Consider the following 22,900-nt stretch of genomic DNA (forward strand, 5'->3'; position numbering starts at 1 on the left):
CAGCTACCTGCAGCAACATGTCCGATGTGTCCTCTGGCAAGACACTGATGAATGAATGAGATTAGTTACTTCTAATAGTCACTTTACATAGCAGCCTCTGCCATCAGTGTGTGAATGGGTAGGTGTGACCTGCGCTGTAAAGGTGCTTTAGAAGACTAGAAAATAACTACACAAGATCAAGTCCATTTACCATTCACCATTTAGGTCCCATGCTTCTTTTCTACCTGCTGTCAATCCCTCACCCCATGCCAACCTTCTCCTGTTGCTATTTCATACTGGTGATCCTAATTGATTTTGAATCTTCCCCACTTTATCCCTCAGCGGCCCGTGTTCCATCTCACCTTCAGTCACACACACTCTGTCAGGCTGTCCGCTGAAGAATGACCTGTCCTCTAATTACCTCAAATTTATTATTCCCTTTAATGAAAATGACGATTCTGGACAATCAGAGGAAATTACATTTGAGAAAAAAGGACGAGTGGCTCTTTAGCCCTCCTCCGCCTCCCCCACTGCTTCTCTCCCACAACGTCCCATCCTCGACAAAGCCTCTGATGGAACATCTGCAAAGATGGATTTAGCTTCGGTGATAATTTTCCTAATTAAACCACACATTATTTAATTAGGAGCCAGTGTAGTTTAATTACAAAGATTTTTCCCCTTCTCACTTCCTTCTCTTCTTCTATTCCTCTCTCTCTCTCTCTCTGCCTTTGTTGATAACGATAGAGTTTGGAGAATTGTGGCCAAGGAAAAGCTCATCTGTTGAAATAAGGGAATGTCTTGGTAATGAATAGTGACCTAATGTTTTCATAGCGTGGTCTAGGCGGATCATCTTTTCTTTTGCTTCTCTGACCTCTCTATCACCACTGCTGTGTAAACACCTTTTATCTCAGAGACTCAGCCAATCAGCATGTCCATAACTTTGGAGATAAACTGGATAACAATCAGGACAAGCTAATTATCTAATTAAATAAATATTTTGCTGATAATATTTAAGAGGAATATGTTTGGCTTTTCTTTTTCTATTAGTACAAAGGCCAGAAACCACTTAGTTATTGCACTTTGGTTTTCTAAGCCGACTGACCATTTGTCAGTGAGTCCATGGAGCTATGGATGCTACATGCAGGCAGTTACTTGTTTATAGGTTCGGTGCTTGGTCCTGAGTGATGGAGAGAAGAAGGTTGGCTTCAGAGGAGTGCAGACAGCAGGTAGGAGTGTGGGGGGCCAGATTGTTGAGGGCTTTGAAGGTAAGGAACGTTGGTGAACTGGGAGCCAGTGGAGATTCTCCAGGACAGGGGTTAATGTCGTCACAGGAGCCGGAGTGTGCGAGCAAACGGGCATGCAGAGTATTGGATGTACTGAAGTCTGTTGAGGACTTTGTGTTGATGATCCATAAACAAGGCTATTGCAGTAGTCAATCCTTGATGTGATGAATGCGTGGATCAGAAGGAGAGTGATTCTTCAGACCTTGTCCACAGCTGTACTCAGCTTAGCTTCCCTCTCTGTACTCAAGTTGTGTTTCAAACAGGAGTCGAGCAAACATCAATCTACTGTAGGTAATACACCAGATAACAACCTCACTTTTTAAAAACAAAATATCAACCTTTTGACGCCCAGTGGTTTGGGCCATTACTCCCATCTACTACATAAAACATCAGTAAGTAAGCTTGTTCTACATGATGCCATACTTTGTCAGCTACATTCTTTTATTGTAGTACATTTATACACGGCGAGGCTTCAGAAGAGATATGTAGCAGAGGACCACAAGTCCTTAGTTATCCTACTCACATTTTCTGGTCTTTCTTTTTTTTTATCACCAGTGTGACGACCCTATGGCCTTTTAGGTTGTGCCTTCTCTTCTCTTGTGTTGCAGGTAGATGTAATTAGTAGGCGTGGCTGTCCAATCGGCCTGACTGAGAGCACCTGGGCACAATGCACACAGTCACTATAAAAGCTGCCACCTCAGTCTGCTCACAGAGACTTTCTGCAGTCACCTTTTTTTTTGGTTATGGATCTTCCTTTTCACACACCCATTCATTTATGACTCTACTGACATCCAAACCACATTGATTTTTGCATTTTAATTTATGCTTTTGTTACTAAATCAGCGTAATTAAGTGTTATTTTGGAGTCTCTTCCTTTATTTGCCTTTCAGCAGTCCATGACACCAGGCAATCATTGTTGGTGCAATTTCACAAATCTTACCCCCTTCTATGCAAAGCTTAGGAGGTTAAAACTAATTGTGTTATGTAACCATAACCCCTGAGTCAGTTGAAAACAAATTTTTTCTACATGATGCAATTTCAAAATCACCACATTTGGTAACCGCATCGCTCCAAACTACTTTTCCCAAACACTGAAGTTTAAAAAAACCCATCTGCACCTGGAACACTCCATCTTCTCTACCTCCTACCTCAGTACCTCTCTGTGCTGCAACATTAAACCGACTGTAGCTTCAGGGGTTCTTCCTGTAAAAGAATGGCCAATCACAGCTCCCACACGTACATCCTCTTGTATAGAAAAGTAGCCGCATCCTGCAGCACACCGAGATATGAAGTTAATTAAACTGCCAATCCCTGTGAGGACCAAGACAGCCAGAGAAGACCTGCGCCTGGATCAGAACAGAGGAGTGCAGGGTGTGGGTATAGGGGTGAATCAAGTGTCATTTATGTGTATTTATGTTATAGCATCACTTCAATTTCTGCAGAGATGAATAAAAAGCCTTTTTGAACTGTATGCGAGAAGATGGAAAGGTGTAAAAGTCATCCATCAGCCGCGCGGCGCAGGAATCACGGGAAGAAGAGGAAGCTTTAGTTTCTGATTGAAGCCTTTTAATCCTGAACTCTTTTCATTACCCTTTCTGATTCGCACCAAATAGACGTCCTTTTTTATCAGCAGTGAACAATTACATCCCTCACACTGATAAGACATTAGACCTTCCGCTTTGATCTTCGACTCCAATGAGGTTGGGGGGAGTTTGCGAGGGAGGGTGTTGCAAAAAAATCAATGCTGATAAAAGTAAATGATGAGTGAAACACAGCAGGCAAATAACACCAGTCCATCAAAATGTCGCAGCAGAAACAATGAAACTGGGACTGCTTCCATCGCACATATTGACAAATGCAGTCGGCCATGACAAAAACGTGATAGAGCATGGGTCGGTAACAGCAGGGGAAATGTTCTCTGGTGGCTCATTCAGAAGCAGCGTTTCTACCAAAGGGCTTGTCTCTCTCTCACACTGAGCAAGACGAGGAGGGAAATGTGCGAGAGCACCAGGCAACGGGGAATATCACTTTCCCAACCCAAATGTGATCTGCTTTTGTCGAAATGAAATCAGTGTGATCGCTCTATTTCTCAACATAAATGGATGATTCCTCGCTGTGTTGGAGCTCGGAGGAGTCTGCAGCCGCAGTCTGTCACTTCTCTGTGTTTTCTTCCTCTAACGTGATAGAAACAAGGCTGCTCTCTGAGCTGCTCAGCCTTTACAGAGAAAAGAGATGTGGAGAAAAAAGTCCCCCAAAGGCAATGAAAATTTAAAGTGAACTTTAGAAACTCCTCATTATCATTTTGTCTTTGGAGAATAAGAGTTAATATTCACTTGAGGGCTTTTTGCAAGTGTTAAGTAAATATGGCATTATCACTATCTGTTAATTAAACATTTGTAACATGAAAAAGATCAATGAGTTTCACAACAGATCGAGAAAGGATACCGTAAAATAAGGAATATGAGTTGCACTGGTATAGCAGCCTACGATAACGTTGATAGTTGTGAAGTTCAGACCTACAGCTCTCGTCCAATGTGCCTAGAGTTGGGCTTCACGCCTCCAATGTTTAATCATTTAACTGTTCACCACCATCATATTCCTTCCAACATGGTTCTGGACCTCAAACATTCATGGCTCCTTTGGCTTGGACCCCACCTTGAAAGAGGAAACAAGGGAAGCTAAAAACAACCTGGCCGAGAACTGTGATTTCAGAACTGGAAACGGCTAACCTAGCTTGGGGCGAGGCACAACATGCTGCATAATGATTGGATAAAAACGAGGCAGAAAGTCACAGCAGTTACTTCCCCTTCAAATGGAGCTCTCCGAGGTGTATGCACCAGATTTTATTCCATTTAGAAGTTTTCTCGCCAGTTTAACTGGGAGGAGACCCCAAGGTAGACCCAGCACACTCTGAGGTATTACATATCTTATCTACCAATGCCTAGAAATGCTAGGAGGAGCTGGAAAGCATCGTCTTTGAGGGAGACGTCTGGGCTGGCCTACTGAACCATTACTTGTAAGATAAGCAGAGAGGATGGATTTGCCGGGTTGGATGGATGGAAAGATGAATGGATGGACAGATGTATGTTCCAAAGTCTAAAAAGATGATGTTGACTGTCTCCTCAAGCTCAATTAGTGACAAAACTGCGACTGAAATACACAAATATACCCCTCACTGAGTGCTACAGAAACAAAAGAATTGGGATTGACAGCAGACGATTCTTCAAGCCTCATTTTCCACACTTAACTCAAATCTAGACATCAAACCAAGCTTCTTGTATAGACATCGAGGAGTCTTTTCTTCCTCCAACCATAAAGCTATTGGGCAGTCAACCTTCATGTCTGAGTCTGACTATGAAAACATTTTTGCTCTGTCATGCTGCCCCATCATCTCTTCGGCATCTCAGCTCTTTATCATGCTGCATTACACTTCATCACAAATGACGAATGGCGTTCTCATCATTGTTTTTTTTTCTGCATCTCACGGTCGACTGAAATTCTTTGCAGTCAATAAGAAAACAGCAACTCATGTTCATTCATAGAACTCTACACTTGACGCTTTCAACCCCACTCTTCTCAAATTAACTACTTAACCTTAGATATCCTTCAGGCCAGTAATTATGTTGGCCGAACTGGGTTTTTGCACAAAAAATAGAAGAATATACAACACTTTTTGAGTGATCTAAAATAAACACTATAATAGTCATTTTCTTTCATTTCATTGTATGGTGTAAATCATGGGTTCTCAGGTGGGTCTGGACCCAAAAGTGGGTCGTGGAGTCGTTTTCAGTGGCTCCTGAAGGTGTGCCTGGGTGAAAAAAAGGGTCAAAAAGTCTAAAAATCCCTTTTAAAACATATTTGTTTTGTTTAATCTCTTTGTTCTGTCACATGTTTTGTACAGTCTGAGGGCCAAACTGCACAATTTTTCATAAAACAAATATCATTGGTTGAAAAATATCTCAAATTTGGGTCTCGATTTCTTATTAATGAGTTGGTGGTGTTTTATGAGGCTGGACCAGTTGAGAACCACTGGTGTAAATCAAGTCAATTTGTTACACCATATGCAGTGTAAAAAAGGGTGAGAAAGCATAATTTTTGCAAACTTGCCACGGGACGTCATTAGTTGTATAATCCTGCCGAAATGTAAAAGAAAAAGAAACTAGAGCTCAACCTTAATATCTTACATGGTCTTCAGATTGAATGGATGTGAAATATATGAAGACAATTCAGGAGATGACTTCAAACTAACATTAACGGTATAATATGAAACATTTTGAATATTAATATAGCTAACATTAACCTCGCCAAGTGTCTTTAGATCGTGGTCATATCGAGTTAATTTATGTGCAATATGAAGCTACGAGCTAACCAAAGTGTGCTAACATTAGCATGCTAACACAACAATGCAGGACACCGGCAATTGCAGCTCGAACAAAGGACGATTTTGTCCACTGCTTGCATTTAATGGTGTGTTCTCATTGATAACTCCTTTGTACCAATGCGAGCGGAGGGGGGTTGAAGGTGTGCCTGCTGGAGGAGAACGGAGGCTTCAGTATGGAGGAGGTGTGGCCAAACAGCAGTTTGTTTTGGTTTCATGCTGGTGCTGAAGGGTGACATCTACTGGATCATAAAGTTGCGCATTCTTCCTTTAAACATTCTTAACAGATTTTGGTTTTTAACTGTCATGTGACATGTGGTTGATCGTCTAGCGTCCTTTCTCATATTATGGACGTGAGGATAAATTGAATCTTGAATCTTGAATCTTGAATACGACCATGCCTAAGTCCCCTGAGATCCTTGGTTCACTCTGCAGTTCAAACAAAGTTTGTGTGATAGATATTTTTCTTCACTAAAACATTTTCCAGCACTGCCGAGGCCTGACATCCAGTAAATTCTCGGATAATTCAAAGTGCTATGTGCCAAACTCCATTAGGTTTAATTTATACAGCAATAAAGAGGAGGCGTGAAATATAATATTGATTTTCATCAATGAAACGCTGTACTGGAGTTGAGTTTGTAAAAGGGTTTTAAACTGTGGGCCATGGCCTGTACAGTAAGTGTTTACCAGAAAGGCTATCTCATACAGAACATAACCTGGAGCACATTCCCATGACCAAACACTGTCACTGCTGATGTTTTTCCATTTAAACTCCACATTAAAGTGCGTTTCCCGGAACCAAACTTATAAATAAAAAAAGCATACACGCTCTTTGTGAGGTGTAAACACATCTTAGTCCCTGTAGCAATATGCTAATCGTCTCCCACTGCTGTAACCTTCTCCCCTGCACGCCCCCCCCCCCCCCCCCCCCCCCACCTGACTGTCTGCTTTTCTTCATCTCTCCCTCTGTGTCCAAGTCTTCAAGGCCTCGCTAAGAAGGCTCTCCCTGCTCAACTTTCTACATATTAAAACACCTCTTCCCACTCTCTTCCCCAAACATTAATAGGATGTAGGGCCAGAGGGGGTACGGGGTATTTGTATAAAGGTAAGCACTTTGTTTTGAGGGTTGTCTACAGAGAGACTTCATGCTGAACCAGTGCTTGGAAGAAAAACACATTCAGACACATGCTGACATTGTTAAACTGGAGAGATAAATATATGTGGATGCTGGATATTTCACGTGGTATATTTGTTAAGTTACAAAAAGTTACGTTTCAAAAGCTGGAACAAAAAAACAAAAGATGTAAAGAAAAATTAACGGTTTAGTCTTGGCATAGTTTTTACTTTCTATATTAATACAGATTAACTTTAAGAAATATATGAACCCCTACTTATTACTTAACCCTCAGGGCGCTGCAAATGGTCCATCTTTACATCCATTGGTATTTTGCTCACCGTGATGTTTGTCATTAGACTATTTTTTAATGATTCATATGATCATTATAATAATTATTCATTTATTTTTTTTATTTTAATTTATTTATTAGCACACATATAAGAATACATCAAAATAGGATTAACAAAAACATAAAAGGTGTGTCAGGAGAGGTCAAGAAGCCAACAGGCTTATACAAGTGACCTCACCTCTTAAGAGAACAAATAAATCAACTAAGCAAATCGAATTACACAATTTCAAAACACATATACACGTATTCATACACACACACACTTAGACACATAAATACAATAGAAAGACTATCAGCTAAATGAAACAGGCATTAATCTGTTAAAAAGGTAAAGTGAATGAGTGAGTTGATGGGAAAAAAAGAAAGAAAAAAAATGTATATATGCAAGTTTGACCTTGTGGATTAAATGTGAAGACAGTTTCCTTTTAAGTCTCCTATTAGTGACTAATGACCTTAAAGTCTGTAAATCAATAATCCATAATAAGTGTTGAAAGTATTTTTTACGGTGTCAGGAATAAACAAAATCTAAAATTTTAATTAAAGTACCGATATTTAATGTTTGCTAACGTTGGCCACACACTAGACGATTTTCAAATCTTGAACGATTTCAAAAACTTTAACGTAAAGACAGTCTCAACCAATTTTTTTTTAAATTTCCAAACATACACACTTGACAACTCAGCCAGATTGTGAGAGCACACACCTGCAGTTTGTTTTAAGATTTCACAGACATGAGATCTCACAGGAAGTCACATGATCAAATGTGTTGTCAGAGTAAGCAACATCCAGTTGGTGACACTTCCAAGTTTGCCAACTTCCAACTCTATCCTGACCTGTCCCTCCAATAGAGGCACAAAAAGCCTGAAGATAAATCTTTAAAAGACAGGGTTTTCATAATGGCATGGTGAAGAAATAACTGTGACGATGATATAAGTGCCGGTAGAGTTCAAGCACCCAAACACTATCTAATGAAACTCCACAAACATCAAATGAATAAAGAAATAAAACAGTGTCATATTTTAATGTCGTTTTGGAGTCCAGTGAAAGAGTTACATCTTCCTGAGCAGAGAAGTAACTGGAGCTTGGGTCTGTGATGTAAGCACCAATAGAAGTGACATATGGACACTGGCTCACATCCAGCTGAGTCCTTCAGCCCTTACACGCCTCGCTGACTTTTGTCAATAACACAAACACGACTCCCCCACATGAGGTCTGCCAATGATTTTATCAGCCCCAAGCAAGTCTGGAAATGTAATGTAAATGTAGTGGAAGCAAAGCAACACAAGTATATAAAGAGGCCAAAAGGGCTGCTGAGGAAGTGTCCTTCCTGAAATATGTTTTCTGTTTTGGGTTTGTGGTTAACTGTTCTTTTTAATTTATTATCCATACACTCACATTTCTTTTACTTTATCATAGACACAGAACAGTTATTTTAAATACAGTCTAATACATTACTACAATATTTTTCACTGATGATTCTGCTGGGTCAGCCTGCAAGCCTGCCAAGTTTTTCATCTGATATGACTTCCTGTCAAAGCAGACTACGAACTTTTGCGAATGTTAAGATGTTCTACACATTGAAACCAAAAGCCAGCATAGTTGATAGTACGGGGTGTATTAATGCCCATGGCATGGGAGCCTGCACATTAGTGAAGGCTCTGTTAATGCTGAACCATATATACAGGTTTATAGTATATGCTGCGAAATAGACAACCTATGTTTTAGGGAAGGCATTGCTTATGTCAGACAATGACAATGCTAAACCACATTCTGGACGTATTACAACAGCATGGCTCTGTTGTAAAAGAGTCTTGGTGCTCAACCGGCCTTCCTGCAGTCCTGACCCGTAACCCATTGAAAATGTTAAGAGCATTACGATATGTAAAACAAGACAAATGAGACCCTTTGAACTTCTGAACAGCTGAAATTCTACATTGAGAAATAATCTTAAACCATCCATTCTCAAAATGACAAAACTTGGTCTCCTCAGCTCCCAAAACCCTGAGAAATAGATTGGTCAAAATGACCCTGTCTCAAGTTTTTTTTAAACCTGTTGTAGACCTAATATTCAAAAAATGAGCATACTGTATATTTACGCCCCTGTGACACTTTGCCTTCAATATGAAAGTCCCAAAGGCGTAATGGGGGGACGAAGTGATCCCGCTCACATACCATCTTTGGAGGAAGTAACAGACGCTTTACAGAGGCAAGACGGTTTGAGTGAAGCAATCGAGGGAGTACAGTACTGTGTGAGTGTGTGTGTGTGTGTGTGTGTGGATGTCTGACTGTGTTTCTGTGTGGAGCTCATGTTGTGCTATGCATCCGCAATGCCAAAACACAATGTGAATTCACAGACTGGGACAAGAATATTTCACTGTCCCGGGATCAATGTGAATTTACAAAGACGTGATGACATCTGAGCTTAGCTACGCCACTTTTGCAGAAAAATCTGGTAAGAAAGTTGATTCAAAAAACCCCTTAGGTCCACTAGCCATGATCGCACCAACAACAGAATGAAATTTGACGATTTGATTATGGATAAACATTCAACTGATGATGCTCAACTTTGTGTTCGATGCTGCCATTTTTGGGGAAGCCTCGTTGGGGATCCATTGTAGCGCCCAGGCACCACGGGGCACCACCCTCAGGTCCCTACGACAACACGACAGAGAGAGATAGGGGTGGGATGGAGGGGTGTGAAAAGCAAGAGTGAAAGGGGAGGAAAGGGTTCGATTTTGAATTCATAGGAATGTCAGAAGAGGCGCGGTTGAGGTGTGGTCCTGCTCCTGAAGCTTGGCTGAATTTCATCACTTGGGAGTTGATGCAACATTTTCATTTAATGTTCAGGAGAGGATTTGTTTCTTAGTTGAGGAAGTCTTTATTGAGAATGTTCTAATTCAAAAGGAAGACAGGCTTTAAGAACCAGTAAGACTGCTACTAAAAGACATGAGTGTAACATTTTCTATTGTGATGTTGTAAACCCCGACAGATGACTCAAGTGATTCAACGTCAGCTGGAAACTCTGACCGTGTTAGACATGGGGGCCTGTAGGCTTTTACTGTCAGAGATCTATCTCAGTCTGAAAAGGTGTTAAACTCTTTGTTTTTCAAATTATAAAAAAGGTATCTCTGCCCTCCAACACATTCATTATCCCACATATTGACATGTCAGTATTTGTGGCTTTGCCGTGAGACATAAATGTGTCCTTTTCTGTGTCGGAGCAGAGCGGATATAAAAAACATGAGCAGCGGCTTTATTGTTGCCTGGGGATCCTCCCGGTTAACAGCCCCTCAAAGTGTTTGCAGGGTGAAGCTGGAACAGAGAGGGTCAAGGAGGATAACTCCCCACCCCACCTCCATCCCTGATCTCCTGTTTCCAATTCAATGAGCCTTGTGTCTATTTCTTTGCCCACAATCCTCTAAATCTCTGCAGACTACTTGGACAGAGGCAGCTGGAGAGGGCCAAGGCAGAGGAAACAAAATCAGACCAGTGAGGGTTAGATTCTATTGAACTCACTCATTCCTGAGTGTGTGCTTTTGAATGCATGTGTATTTTATGCATGCATATTGTGTTAAAGTGTGTTGCTGTTGCATGGGTTCCCTTGTATGTGTGCGTTATGTGTGTGCTGTGGATGTTTTAGTGCTGTTTTTGTTCATTTGTCGACCTGCTCTAGCAGCTCATGACTGCCACCTGTTGTGAGTGAGCTGTAACTGCACAGAGGGAGATAACTGTTCATCCTGCAGACACTTCACACTGTGATGCATCCTCAGCCCTGAGAGCTCTGCAGATCCAGTGTTCACGTCTAAAAATCAGTTTGTTTCACTCTAGAGTAAAAAAAAAAAAAAGACTGAAGCAACCTTTCATTTGTTATTGGCATTGTATTTCTTTACACTCTTTATTCTCACACAATGATTTTAAAATGATACATAATGATCTGACCTATTGTTAGGACATGTTGCACACTTGTTTTTGCTGCATTTTAATTGCTTCATGAGATGATCTCACAGAGAGAAGAACAGATGAGAGGAAACAAAAAGGGATCAATGTGGAATAGTTGACTAAAGTTGTTGATCTGAAATCGTTCCATTTTTGTGACCTTTGACACAACCACAAGAATACTGACTGACACATATCCTTTACGTTCTTTCTCGGGCACGGACATTTTAATTATGGATGAGCTTGTAAATTGCTCGCGCGGGGGGGGGGGGGGGGGCACTGACTTGTGGAGGTGTGACATGATGTTTTTGTGCATGCATACACTTTCTACAACATATCTACAATAATCATATCTGCTCCACTGGCTGGTTGTGATTGATCAAGACTCAGAGTGTTTAATCAGTTAAGAGTCAATTTTCTCCAAGTTATATTGGGGCCAGTTGTACAAGACTCCTTAGGCCCATCCATGTTGGGAACTGTTTATCTTTTGTGGATGGTTGTGGTTGTTTATGTGTTGTATTTGAATACATGTATACATGTATATTTGTGTTTTATTTTATTGTATGACGTTTACTTTTTCTGGCCCTTTCGGAGTCCTCCCTGACTAGTGTCCCATACTCCAAAAAAACTAAAGCGTTCATTAAAACTAATAAAAACTAAACCAAACTTCACATTTCTACCAGGGCTGTCAGACTATTAATTATTGTAATATGCAATTAAAAGCTGAAATGTAATTTAGCATTTAAACAATTTTTATATACCTTTTATTTTTGGGCTAATGGTACTTTACTTTACTTCCTCTTTGGATGCGAACCTGTTGGATACTGCCACAGTCCAATGGGTGTCTGTGGATTTACCACAGATGTGTGAATATGTGTGTGTGTGTGTGTGCGCATGCGTCCTTGCATGCATGTGTGAACAGTTGGATTTCTGTAGCCCTGTGATTGACTGGTGACCTGTCCAGGCGGTATCTTGTCTTTCCCTCACTCTGACAGCTGGTATCAGCTCCAGTCCCCTCACCAGCCCTTCAACTCTGGATAGTCACAGCCTTAGGAGAGTGACCAACAGAATGAGATCATAGAAGCTGCATAATCAGGTCCTTAGCATGGCTGGGCTCACCCTAACAGATCGAGTCAGAAGCTCAGATATCTGGAGGAAGCTTAGAGTAGAGCAGCTGCTTCCCCTGTCAAAAAGAGCCCTCTGAGGTTTCTGCATCAGATTAACATGGGTCCTTGGCGTCTTCCTTTCTGGAGCTTTCTTGCCAGGTTTAACTGGGAGGAGGGTAGGCCATGCACACCCTCAGGTATTATGTATTTTATCTGCCAACGCCTCGTAATACCAGGAGCAGCTGGAAAGACAAGGGATCTTGTTGAAACCAAAAATAACATACTTATGTTGAAATGTAGCAGCATTATGTTACTGAATCCTACTTTAAAGGGGACATATTGTGAAAAATCCACTTCTACAGTGTTTTTGAACATATATTTGGATAACCTGAGTGTCTACTGACCCACAAAATGTGAAATAAACTCATCCAGTCCTTTGTTTGTGGTCTGCACAAGTCTTACAACTCAGAGAAAAATGCTCTGTTTCAAATTTGCTCTCCTTGTGATGTCACAGTGGGATTCTGGTTAAAAAAAAAAAAAACTCCCCTCCCCTGGTATCTCCACCCATGGACTCCACCCCCAGCCCAGAACAAAACTTTTGCGCAGGTCGGCCATTTTTATTCTCACTACAGAGGAGTGATGTCTACGGGGAAAACTCAGGGGGGGTCATTGCATTTAAAGAGACACACACACCAAAACGAAGCGTTCTGAGAGAGCTGGTTTATACAGGGTCACAAACCTCCTCTGATGCTTGATTCATGTTATATTTTGACCAAAGCAAAGCACAGATGTTTCATTTAGACCACAGAGGAGTGTTTTAAAAGGTAGAAATGGGGGTATAATATGTCCTCTTTAAGCAAACTTATCATGAAGTCAGGGATCTTTGGTCACTCAGTCAGTTGAGAACAAGAATCCTTCCTCTGGATCTTGAAGTTGGACGATTTAAAAACATGGAGGAACTCAGACTGTGTGAGCTATGTGATTTAGGAGAAGTTGAGAATTTTCTTTTCTATTGTCCTTTTTATGATGAGTTAAGAACACCTTTGATTTCTGAAATGTTTTGGTGCCTTGATGACGACAGGATGGAATGGTTGTTTAACATCGATGTTGCTGGCAATGTTTCTCTCTGGTCTTTGGTCTCTGTTTATTAATAATGGTGTCTTGTAAGCTTGTTTTGAGCTGGGCATATTGTTTATGCATGACTCAATCATCCAATCAAATCAATCAATCAAAACTACAGACACAACAGACCAGACTATGAGTTCTGGAAATGGAGTATGTTGTTGTTGTTGTGAAATAATTAACAACGGAAAAGTCTTCAGGAGCATTTTGGGATTCAATATCCTCACCAAGGACTCTTCAGCATTCAGACTGAAGGAGCCAGGGATGACCCCCTTAACCTTGTGGGTCTAAGCCACCCCACTACAGAAATAGCAGTGCAGTTCCTATAGTGATGAATTCTCTCATATTGAGAGACTCAAATTGATGCCATCGTACAGCGAGCTTTTTCCTAAAATATAAAATATAGACAAAAGAACTGCCACTCAATGATCACTCATGGTAAATGGACTTGAGCTTGTATAGCGCTTTTCTAGTCTTCTGACTACTCGAGGGGCTTTTACACCGCATGTCACACCTACACATTCAAACACTGATGGTAGAGGCTGCTATGTAAAGAGACCATCAGTATAAGCTATCCCACCCATAGACATTTATACACCACCAATGAAACAGCTGGAGCAGCGGTTAAGCGCGCTTTATTTTTAAACTCATTTCCCGCTCTTTGTTTTTTTTGTAATGTTAGTCCGGAAGTGTTTTTACATGTTATTCAAATCAATTTTGAAGTCACAAATGACTGACACGTTCTTTTGTGTGTTGCCTGCAGCAGACAGTGTCAGCATAATGTGTGCGCTCTGCTCTCCTTCAGGATGACACTGCTCAGCTGTCTGGATATGAGACGTACCTGTCTGTCTGCTTTTAAAACCTCTGACTGACTGATCTCAGCTCCCTGAAGCTCACACACTGCTGTGATCGCGTGTATCAGAGCTGCAGATTCAACCCTCCACAGACTGTTTGTTTCTCTGAGCTCAAAGTGAAACTCAAAGAGTGTTTATCAAAGGACATGAGCACAGAGGCAGAGAGGTAAGAGGATCTGAGATTCTGAGACACTCAAAGGTAAGTCAAGCCTGTAATGTAATATCTTTTTATTCAACAGCTAGAAGAAAAATTTCACATGACTAATACTACGCAGAGGTCTGTTGTAAGGTCACACATTATATTATATGAGTTCTTTTATATGGGTTCTTTTCTGTTGAATTGTATTTCATTATTTTTAGTATTTTGCATTTGTTTGTTCTTGCTGTTGTTTATGTTCTTCTGTGTTTGGTTTAGTTTGCTTTGTTCTTGTTTTTGCTGTTTGTCAAAGCACTTTGTAAACCTGTGTTTTTAAAAGGTGCTATATAAATAAAGTTATTTTTATTATTATTATTATACAAAATACACTTAGCCATGTTGTACTAACACTAATATGTGTCGCTAGTCCGTCTATAAACCCCCCAATTATTAGAAAAATCCATCCTCCCCGTCTTTTGCCTGCTCCACTTTTCAGAAAATGTGTGCTCAAACAGGCCGTTTGGAGATTTTTCCTTCATGACATCACAAAGGGCCCCTCCCCCAGGTGGGTGACACTCCCACAGCTAGGTGTTTGTTCTGAACCTCTGAGTCTGCCTTCTCACCGTAAACAATAGGACATGGAGCGAGAAAGCACCGAGTACACCCAAGCCCTTCCAGAGAGGGGGCGTGGTCAGTACAGCTCATTTACATATTTAAAGGTACAGACACAGAAACAGCCTGTTCTGAGCAGGGCTGAAATAGAGGGGTTTATAGGCATGATCAAATACAGGATCAGAGTGGATTTAGAACAAGAAACTTCACAGACATGTTTTGGGGAGCTCATGCATCATTTTGCTCCACTACACTCTGCTGCTCCTCACACTACTTTTTCACAAAAGCATACGTCATTTTTTTTTTTTTTTTTACAGTAGTAACAAACCATAATATATGTTTTCATAAAATAGGGGGCTAGGAAGGTGGTGTGAGTCCGTTCATTGGAAGATTTGCAGTTTAATCCCTGGCTTCTCCAGTCCAGTTGTATTAGTGTCCATGGGCAACAAAATTATTAACACTTACAACAAGAAATTGGACGTATCTCTTCCACATTTTTACCAGATTGAACCTCCTCCACAACAGAGATGCAGGGAACACTGCAGGGTGATAAGAAGTCTGTATGTTGAAGGGGTACAGTTTGCTTGATAACCTGCTGGTCAATCACAGATTTGTCTGATGTCGGTGAGCTTTTGTTGTGTCAAAAACGGTATGTCATGGGTTTTGGTGTTTTGGATAATTTTTTATGATATGATTTATTGTGGGAGTATATTGAGTATCAATCAATCAATCATTATTTGTAAAGCGCCAATTCATTACAAGTGTTACGTAGAGACACTTTACAAAAGAGCATATGGGATAATATGCAGGAAGGATTTCTCCTTTGAATTCCTCACGTTCCGGTTGTCTACACTTCCTTGCCACTGAGGTGGAGGTCGGAGCAGGGCGTGCATGAATGAGGTCGGCGGTGGTTTAGGGGATGACACACCAATGGTGGTGGCTGGGCGTCAGGGATGTTGGGTAGTAGTAGTGCTAGTGCCTGATCACCTCGCTGAAGGTTGGGGGAGCTCTGTCTACTCGAGAGCCTGACTTCTGCAGCTGGGACAAGGCCTCCTGGGCGTCTATGGGTATGAGCAGGGATGTGGTGTTGAACTCTGTTCATCTTTTGTTCTCAGAGGAAGAGAGCCGTGTCGCTATATTTTTATTAACCGCTATTGTTTTTGGCTCACTGTGATCACTTTGGTAATGAGTTAAATGTCTGGTTAACAAAAGGTCAAACTTATTTTTCGTATATCACAGTGATTTTTTTTGGTAAGTGCCTCAGACAAGGTGCTAGAGGCCCAACCTCCGCCTCTCAGCGGCTTAATTGAAAAAACCTTAATAGCTTGATAACATATACTTGCTTCCTCTCATCTCTCCGATTCCACCTTCCAATCCAAACATGGCCGACTGTGACTCCAAAACAAGATGCCAACCGCTGACAGGTCAAAACCATAGCTTCTAGGCATGAGTCCAAAGACCAATGGGTTTCGGGATTAGATGCCCTCATATCACAGATTAAATCCATGCTAGTCTCCCTGCCCCCTTAAAAAGACAATTAGAAATTCTATTTCATACTTGATTTAATATGAACTGAAAGGTGCTCTCCTTCTTCTATGAAATTGTTCACTGTTGCCCTCAAGCCCACAGCTTTCTTCATATTTCAACACAACACAATATACATATTGTTTCAGTATACCGGTTTATACCTCCATACTTTTACACTCTGAGCCAACACAGAGCTCTTTGTCCATCCGCACTCATCTTATCTCTAGCTCAGTGTGTATTAGTTGCCTCCGGCTTCAGTTTAAAGTGTCCTCGACATCGATTCAGACGGAGCAAGCTCACTGTATTTCAGTGTTTTCATGGCTCTGCAGGGTCGGGGCACTCGTCTGCTCCTTTGTCTCTTCATCTTTGACCAGCAGTGGGTGGTATGACTCACGCTGGAACCGTTTCTCTGCACCTTTAAAAAAACAACAACAAAACAGACAAATACCTGTTCACATAGACTCCCACCTTTGGCATCTAGTGCTTCAAGTATCACCTATTCAAATGCAAATTGTTCCATTGTTTGAAGAATATTTCAATAACAGCATACCGCTACATTAGATTCAGAGAGGCTCATTACTCACGTGGCTAAATCACCATGGGACTCAAGGTGCAAGGCCTTGAACTTGTTTTGCATAACGTATCATTGCTTGTTACCACTGTAGTTTTTTTTGTCTTTATTATGCAATCAGACAAAAAAATGCAAAACTTTCCACCTTGCAATCATTTTTTATGCCAACAAGCATTTTTTTCTGTCTTCATTATTCAATCAACAAAATGAAGCCATACTTTTAAAATGGCAATGAGAATTAGATTTGTGATCAAAACGTTCCACACTGCAATCACGCATCTTGATGCAGTCTTTCAAAATAAAATCAAGGAATACAGAACTAACTCAGTAACAAAAGCAAACATTTATATAATATATTACACTCATCAATAGTAGGTTAGGAAGTTGTTGGACATGAGTTGTCATCATGTACTTTGTAACAATTTAAATTAAGGTCACATTATTCACCATTAGCTAGTTGCTTATAACATGCTAATTAGTAGCATACGTCATCTGATTGTTCTGTTCCAACAAACCGTTTGGGATAAAAAAACTTAAGTGTCAGCTGTCGGTAGAAGAAGACATGAACTGATGTAACGACTTCAGCTGAGTGGATGTACAGCAGCACTTCATGACCTCGCCCTCTACATAGCGGAGGAACATTTTTTTTAGACGCTCAAATAGAAGCAGCATATTTCACACACGGCGCTGTGATGCAATAAATAGTAATGAAAAGAAAAGGTCTCCAATTCTGGACGTTTTTATTTGCAGTGCTGAAAAAATGATCGCCTGTAGCTATCAGTACAGGGAAGGGGGCTGGAGAGATGGCAGAGGGCAAGAGGGAGTGTCCATCTGGAGGTGCATGTGTGTCAATAGGGAACGGCAGACCGGAGAGGAGAAGAGGAGGCGAGGGAGATGAAAAGAGAGGGATGGAAAGAGAGGCACAGAGGAGTGGGAAGAAAAATCAATAAAGTCATCAAACATGAATTCCGCACTGAAATGACTTCTTAAGTCCCATCAGGAAAGCAGCTGCGAGGTGAAATGCAGTGGGGAACCTGCATGCTGACTTCTGTGTGTCCTTCAACAGCACTGACTCAATCACTGAACTAACTTCTGCTGCAAGCTCACAGGAAGGCAGAGCGTACTGCAGAGACACCTCTGCTCTCCCAGAAAGATATTCATCCTCATGATCTGTGAATTAGTCTCTCTCTCTTTTTGACTTTTTTTTAAAGCATCTGGAAAATAAAATACACACTAGCTTTCAAAGTATTTAATTTGAGTCCCACATTTTAAGAATCTAAATTTGAACATTAAAGGTTCTGTGAACTTTTCTTATATTTAATCGAACATGGTTATGTTTGGATGTTTTCCTTTGTTATTTTGTCTTGTTTGTCCCTCGTGTTGTTTTATCTCTATGTCTACTTTCTGTTCATATTCCAGGCTTGTGTTTTCAGTGTTCCCTGTTTTATTTTGAAGGTCTTTTATTTTTGTAGGTCATATATTTTGTCACGTGTTACTTCCTCCCTTTGTGTTTCCCTCCCTATTTGATAGTGTTCACCAGTCTCACCTGTGTCTTATTTGTCACACCTGTGTCCAATCACCTTTAGTCTATTTAGTGTCTGTGTGCATTCTCTTCATATGTCAAAAGTTCATTGTGTTAAGTACTGCTGAACTCGTATTAAATGGTAAATTAACTTGAGTTTGTTTAGCGCCTACCCACACCTACCAGTTCACACCCTGCACTCACACACTGATGGCAGAGATTTAATGGTTTTCAAAGTGACCAGCAGAAGTAACTAATGCCATTCATACACATTCATATGTAGCCGACAAAGCAGCGGGAGCAATTTACGGTTAATTGATTTGCCCAAGCACACAGCGTACATGTTGCTGGGGATCAAACCCCCGGCCTTACAGTTGAGAGACAAATGACTCTACCAGCTGATGCACTGCTTTGTCTTTGTTCTCTTTCTTCTGGTTTTTCTGTTAGAGTTTTTGTTGGACATTTATGGATTTTTGGACTCCAAAAACAAGTGAGCTTCTTTCGCCGTTTGTTTCAATAACCAATTAAAACCTTGGGTCCTTATCCTTTGTTTAAATATTCAGAACTGTGACTCAATCCGCTCAGTTGATTTAGCCTCGGTGGCAGGGGCGGATCAAGGGGCTGATCAAGAAGCTTTTCCTACATTTCAATGTGGCAAATTTTGAGAATTTAAAAACTTGGCTTAGTGAATACATGTTTTTCTTTACAGGTAGTGATGGATAGTGATAAACCCCAGCCTCTCATGCAGGCTTTGCAAACCTTGGGGTCCTTACCCCCACGTGGGATCGCATGGAATTCAAATGGTGTTGCATAAAATGTTTATTTACTGATTAATTGAACCATATATTGTATTTTAAAATATAGTGAACGCAGGCTACTGTGGGCCATAGACAATGCCAGTCTCTGTCTGTCATCTATTGTGCAGAAATGTCATCACAGCGTTTCTTCCCCTGTCCACAATAAAGACAATAAAAAGCCAAAATTGGGTCTAAAATAAATGTGAACTTAAAACAGTAAAAATTATCAAATTTATTTTAGCTGTTTGGGTTTAAGATGTTTCAGGTCGCTAGAGTTTTTTGAAGTCAAAGTGGAGTCAGGAGCCAGAAAAATGTTGGTAACCACCACTCTAATGTGATTAATGATGATTAACTCTTTGTATCTATTGACAGTACTGGTTCAGATGCATTAATAGGCTATGAAAATTATGTTTTGCCAATTAACTTTTGGAATATTTAGCACGTTCTGGCAAGCATTTCAGAAGCTTTTCGTTTAGTGAACATATCTGAACTCTTGTTTTTTAATCAGGTTAATCCAATGCTTTTTGTCATACATATTCTGTCATATCCTTTCCTTCCTCTCTGCCAGTCTGGCCTCTCCCTAGCTCTTCTCTGGGGTTAGTGTATTGCTTTGAGTGTCCAGAGGGCTGTGTGTTTGCTTGAGGGCCAAAGTCATAATTTCTGTTGGAACTAGGTCCATGCCTTTGGGGGTTGAGGGGCTGGTAGCGGTGATGGGCTGGTCCACGCTGCTTCACACAAGTGCTGAATACTGACAAGAATGGGCTTTTTGAAGGGGTTCACCCTCCAAATGAGGTCGCAGCGACTCAGCCGCTCAGCTGGCATTCAGACAGCCCCGCTCTCATTCTCATTCAGCCCTCAGCTTTCGGTACAGACTGCCATTGTTGACCAGCCTAATAGCTTTCTCACAGAGCTGAGGATGCGTCTTTGATGAGTCAATAAAAACACTTTGCATCGCCAAACAAGCCAAGCCAAAATCTCATCAGGGACATGGTGTATTACATTATGCGTTTTTGTATCATGCTGCATCTTTCTCTTATCTCATTCTTATTATCTCCAGCGCCCTTTGACATACCGATGTCTGAATACTGTGAATAACACCGAGGAGATTCATACTGATAACTGTTTCATCTCCATAAGATGGCTCCATTTAAATAATGATATCTCTCCATCAAAGAGAATGAGAAACAAGGACTTGACAACCTTAATAAGTTTTTACCTTTTACAGTTGTTTGTCAGCAGGAGGACTATAGCTCTGTAAAAATGATCGTGAAGCTGTCAGAGAAAGACATGATGGCCTATTAAACTAAGGTCGTCATGGAAACACGGACATGCTTTGTAAGTCTCAATGCATTCTGAGTAAGTACGGACGGACCTTGCAGAGAGGATAGAGAGGCCAAGCGACATCCTCCTATGTGGGAAAAAGTTTATGAAGCCAGAGCAGAAATGCAAACAAAGTGCAGTTATTAGAGTGTCCACTAGAGGCTGGCTCCAAAAGCCCCAGACGATGACCGCCTGGTACAACAAACCAAATGGTCTTAATGGCTTCAGCCTTAATTGATTCACACTCTACAGGGGCTGAATTTTTTTAACGACACATCTGTTTTTATTATATTACAGCTGAGTTATGCATAATTTGGGGTGTATCTGATCTGGACGACAGGTGGGTGCGTTGAAGCTGTTTACCAGGAGGCTAAAGGCCAGCCACAACTTTACCTCTTTGCTTTGTTTCTAGTTTTACCTGAAAGTTTATGTTGAGATACCATTTTTAATATGGCCAACCCCAAAGTTTGGATTCAAAACTCCGCTTCAGGAACTAATGGGTGTGTTACTCTACTGAGAAAAAGTATGCCATCAGAAAAGCTCATTTGGATTACCCCATGGCAAGGCATTTTCAAAGTGCACATAACCGACTGGAACTATTGTTACAGAGATAAATGTTCTATATATATTAACTGTACATATATACATATATTTTAACTGAAGGCCACAGTATTTCCTGGGTTAAATGAAGAAATTGACTTCAGTCCATTTTGTAGTTGTTCATGTGTATAACATACGTTGACCTTTATTGTCCCAGTAGGAAATCTGCCTTGGACTTCATAGTGCTCTGTTGCAGTTACAAAATATAAAAGTACATTCATTTATCAGTAAAACAAGTCCTGTTTAATAATCATTAAATTCTGTACATAGTAAATAACTAAAAACATCAATATGTTAGAATTAAGAACATTGTTGAAAACTGCAGGTACGGCTACACATCTACACACACACTCATACACACACACCTTACAGCTTAGGTGGTGTTGACCTCACTGGGGTTCTTGTTGCCGCAGGGCAGCACCATGATCTGTGGTTTTATGATCTGTGGTTCTATGATCTGGTTCTTTGTTCTTTCCCTTTTTACATTGTTGTTTCCCTATCATATGTAGTAGTGTCTCCTTATGTGTACATTTTTCTACTTATTTAGTTTACTTTTTTCCCTATTTTTGGACGTGTTGGGGGGTTAATTGGTGATTGTGCCCTCACATTCACACCTGTGAATTTAACCACCTCCTCCTCAGGTGCTCTTAATTACCTGCTATGTATTTAATTGGCTGATTGTGTGCTGAGGACTATACACCCTGCAGAAGGCTGTTTGTGCTGCTACATGTGGGTTATAAAACAACGTTTTGATAACTTACATCGATGAAGTAGCCAATTTAAAAAAGGCTTTTTACTTTCATCACACAAATGTTTTTTCTTATTTTTGAGTGTTTGTGTTGCCCACCAAAGAGCACCTTCACTACACTTTGTTTGAACTTCCGAGCACTCCAGACTCTCGTTTTTTGCCACTAATGGTTCTACGATGATGGAGGCTTAAGATGTTGTTGATCTCCTTATGTTTCCTAGCATCACCAGCAGGTCAAGTCGTCACTTACGCTGTGAAAAACTTAAGATCTAGAGGACAAACAAACACATTACAGACATCCATGGTGCCCAGTTGATCAATCCTCTGAACTCTGGTGAATCTTGGATTTTCATTAAGCACCACCTTCTGATTCAAATCCAAAACTGCTCCGTACTTTATGACAAAATACTTGTACAAACATCCAACGCAGTCCTCAGCCTATATGCAGCCCTTAACTTTACATGCAACTTAGCCAATGGTAAGATTCTAACACGTTAACTAAGACTTAGGCTTATTCTAAAACTGCCCCTGCGTATATGTAAGCATGTAAAATGGTGATGTAAGCATTAAGCTCAAACTTAGCTTCTCAGACAGATTATTCAGTATCAATCAAAGTTAAAAGGACATTCCCATTCATGATAAACAGATTTGTTTCACAGATTGAGTGTGGGATAACATGCAGGAAAGGAGCTGCAGGTTGGACTTGAACCCAAGCAGTCCTTTTGGGGGACTATTGCTTCCTTACATGGGGTGTGGCCTAACCGCTAGACCATCTACATCACGACTTAATTGATTTATTTTGGTTTTCTGTGTGCTATGATGACTTTGTTACCACCAAAGTAGTCGCTGAATCAGAGGTCGAGCACTAATAAAGTCCAGGAAAGACAGGCTTATAGCAGGACTAAACATTTCCCTTATTTCTGAGTTGTTGTTTTTTTAAGCA

The sequence above is a fragment of the Labrus mixtus genome, chromosome 11, assembly GCF_963584025.1.
Source record: "Labrus mixtus chromosome 11, fLabMix1.1, whole genome shotgun sequence".
Taxonomy (NCBI): Eukaryota; Metazoa; Chordata; class Actinopteri; order Labriformes; family Labridae; genus Labrus; species Labrus mixtus.